This window comes from Halyomorpha halys, unplaced genomic scaffold (genome assembly GCF_000696795.3).
Source record: "Halyomorpha halys isolate HHAL.00 unplaced genomic scaffold, Hhal_1.1 Scaffold1776.1, whole genome shotgun sequence".
In the NCBI taxonomy this organism is placed as follows: Eukaryota; Metazoa; Arthropoda; class Insecta; order Hemiptera; family Pentatomidae; genus Halyomorpha; species Halyomorpha halys.
In genome coordinates, this window is record NW_027106287.1 from 85,294 (window position 1) to 89,429 (window position 4,136).

The following is a 4,136-nucleotide window of genomic DNA, read 5'->3' on the forward strand; positions in this document are numbered from 1 at the left end:
AAAGATTGAGTACAGTTTAATTGTTATGTGGTAAAAAATTATAGAAAAAGAAGATGTACCACTCTCAATGGTGAAACCACGTTACATTGGAACACATTAAGCAAAAAATTCTAAAAACTTTTTTTTTTTAGTTATTTTTTTAGCTAGTTATTCAAGCAAAGCAGCGACATATAAAATTGATCAGCCATTAGCAATTATACTCTCAAGTGTTCACATCGTGTTGTGTAAAAACGAAATTCCTCTTTTTAACTCTCTTCAACTTTTTTAATATCTAAAAAAGAAAAGAACATCGTATTTTTTATAAAATCAAAATCGCGAGCAATAATTGAACTATATATTTATAGTTTCTGTTTCTTATAATTGATTTTACTAATAATTGAATATGGGGAAATTTATTCAAATATTAACATGGACTAGTTCTATTATTGTTTTATGCCATAAATTCTCATAAATATATTTTTAAAATTTTTAATATTATTAGTTGTTATTTATCAAACGGTGTTATATAAACTGCTCGTCCAGACGGAGACACATTGTAGGCCTTTCCTTGTTTAAAACTGGGCAATTAGTCAATTGTTCAATCAATTTGTAATTATAGGAAAATATTTCCTATTTGTATATATCTTTATTTCTACATTTGAGAATCTCTTCATAACGTATCTATACATACACAAATATATAAAACAAAACTAAAATACATATAAAAAGAAGGGTGTACCCTGGATCAAAACTAGGGGAGAGCAAGCCATAGTCGATCAGGTTGTGACATTTGAGCATGGAAAAGGCGAATGAAATCAAAATTTTAAGAATATTATATGTAATTTCGCAGTACTTTATTAGCTATTACGATTATTATTTCCTTGAAAAAAATTTTTTTTTTATTTAAGTATTAATTTGTTGTCACTTCTAGGGGAGGGAGAAGCTGCCTCCTACCCCCCGCTTATAAAAGTATGTGTAGAAAAGAATTAAAAAAATAATGGATGATTCTAGAAGAAGTTTTATTTAATTATTCAATTCATATGCTTAAACATTGAATCTTTTTTAACAACTTCACATTAAATTCTTTATGAACTGATGCATGATAAATAATAAAAAATGAACAATATAAAGCTAATGCAAATAAGCTATAATATTTCAACTGAGATATATAGAATAAGCTGTTAGACAATTCAATCAAAACATAACTCTTGACCGAGTCCGTGTTTTATTGAATTAAGTTCTTCCTATCCGTGGTTTCCTAGTTCCAAGTAAATCAAATCAAATCCGCCTCTATTGTAGTCTTCTGGACCTTTTGTTTTATAATGTTCCAATATCTAATTAGAAATTCTGGTGTATTTTATCAACCCACTTTTAAATTCAGTTATTGCCAGTCCTCCGTCTCAAAATATATCATATAATAAGTATCTTTATGTTTTGATTTCTATATAAAGATTCTTTCCATAAGAAGTTTTTTAAATGCGAATACATTTGATTTTTTATAACTTTGTTTAATAGCTTAACAATTATCAATTATTCACTTTATAAATATTTTATTTATGATTATTAGATATTTTTGAAAATTAGAATTAACGTTTTGCGAATTATAACATTTAATATTGAACTGAATGTCTTTATTGTCCTTATTGTATCAAAAAATATAAAGTCATCGTACATCTTTCATTATTTGTTTAATATTAAGACTTGGAGCTGAAAAATTAAAGTCCATAAATGTAGATAATTTCGAATAACAATCATGAAAAAAATAATCCATTTCAAAAATAAAACTATAATCTTTTTCTTTGAAATTATAAAATTTTATACGATATAATTTTAATTAAAACTATAAATTTCGAGTTTTCACTTAACACAGTTCAAAAAGGTACCATATACGTTGTTTGATGAAAAGTGGAATGATAGACATAATAATAAAAAAAATAGATATTAATGGCGAAAGAACTGTTAAGAATAATTATTAACATTATAATTTATAGAAGTAGCGTGTTGTATATATTTATGTGGATATGACTAATAAGGACAAACATTTAAGATTAATCAAAAACGAGAAACATCTTTAATTAATATTCAAGATTTTTTTCGTTTTATTTTATATTGCCTTAGGTCCGACACATAATTAAGTTAAGAAAAATAATAATAATTAGTAATTAAATTTTTGGCCTGATCTCAAATTATAAAATATTTAAATTCTAATTTTGTAAATTATATCTAAAATAATTAATAATATTAACTTATTTATTTGAAATCACTGTATAACTTTTAAAATGATGATTGTACATTGTTCAATCTATAGAGCAATGAACTTTATACTGAGAATATTACCAAAAAAATATTGTTCAGATGGTGAAAGAAATAAAAAAAAGTAGAATAGATGGTAATGCCTGTCAGAAAAAAAATAATATTAAAACCATTATATTAAATATTTGTTTTTAATTTTTAAGTTTTGTAGTCCATTTCCTTCTCAAGGGTGTTAAGGAAGCTCATTTGATTCATGGTAATGCCGAGATCTTATGTCCACCATGATGTATTAAAACAACCTCTCCAAACTTCGTAACGGTAGATGAATTATCACCTAGGCAATTATTAATATTATTATTTATTCTTATTATTCATATATAAAAAACGAGTTGCGAATTATAATGATCATTTTTCTTATGTTTGTTCTATCACCAATTAGATTTATAAATATATCAGTCAACATTTATTGATGAAATTTTTGATTGGTTAACATATACTATGTAGGTGTATCCATATTATTTGTTTGATTAGATAACACAATTGTTAAACTTATTTGATGACACAATACATGTAATTAAAATTATTATTCATGTATAAGTTCCTACAAAAAGTGTTATTTCTGATTCCAATCCTTAATATTTCATTCATTATGAAATGTTAAAATGTTACTCAAATTTTTAAAAAAAGTATGCTTACTACATCGTTTTTATGAGTTAAAAAGTTCAATTAACAAGAACAGTAGAGTGAAAATGACAAACACTTATTTGACTACTAATTTGTCAGTGGTACCCTCCACCATTTTGTATTCTAGAACAATCTAAAATCAGTTTTTACTGCACTTCATATTATTAAGTCCGATATTTATGCACATTATGAATTGTGAATAATTATTTAAATTAGTATTTAAGGTTAAATTTCTTTAATAAAATATTTTGATTGTCATCCGAAATGTTGTATATTACAAAAAACAATGGTAATTTTGCTTCAACTTGATACTTTTTTCATTATTCAAAACTATTTTATGTCTTATTAGCTTATGTTTTAGGACATCTTCACAACTTTATTAATCTTAGAGATACAACACAAGGATTTTATTGCTAAAGTCAGTTAATAAAATTATATTGGAAGATATATATGAATATAAAAACTTAATTAATAACCCTTTTTTTTTTAATGAACATGTTCAAATGTTATTTTATTAATTGACTTTTACATTAAGAAAAATAGTGTCATGAGGTATTAGTTATTATAAAAACTGAATCTTGTAACAATTATTATAAGTTCTGAAGGTGGGAATCAGTGGCAAAAAAGGTAAAGTAATAACATGAAAAAAATAATTTTGAATAATAAAGATAATATTAATTACAAATATTTCCATTATATATACATGATTGATTTTCTACAAACTTGAAAAATAATTGTAAATTAAATTTTTCAAAGTTTTGTCAAATTGATTGGCAATTCGAAATTAGAAATAATGTTATACAAATTAAATGTATGATTTAAGTATTAAGTTGAATGCCTTTCTCTAGGACAAAACTACTAGCTTGGAGCACTGCGAGATCGATCGAACATTCATGACACACAAAATTTATCAAATACTTCTGACTGAATGGTAAGTCATTGTCCAAATAAGTACTTGTATAAATTGTTGAATTTTTTTTTTATGATATCATAAGATATATTCTTAAAGTGATTCTACAAAACTTCGTTTTAAAATAAAAAAATAAATAAATTGTACATTATTCATTGTATTCTTTTTATTATAATGTATGTTTGCATTTCAGGGCCAAGAAACATATCCAGAGGCCTGCCAGGTAGGTGAATATAATAAATTCTTAGCATGTACTATGGTCCTTTGCTCAAGCATATATTATATATTATATTATCACATGAATGGTAAA

General features: G+C 24.5%; 1 long non-coding RNA gene across 1 annotated transcript in view; it reads left to right on the forward strand.

Moving 5' to 3' along the window:
* Positions 1 to 4,135, forward strand: part of LOC136795103 (uncharacterized) — a 7,706-nt gene extending 3,571 nt beyond the window's left edge. Inside the window, exons 2-3 of the long non-coding RNA XR_010842648.1 lie at positions 3,765 to 3,847; positions 4,020 to 4,135. This is a non-coding gene — a long non-coding RNA (uncharacterized lncRNA). The remainder of the gene's footprint in view (positions 1 to 3,764; positions 3,848 to 4,019) is intronic.
* The last annotated feature ends 1 nt before the right edge of the window (position 4,136 follows it).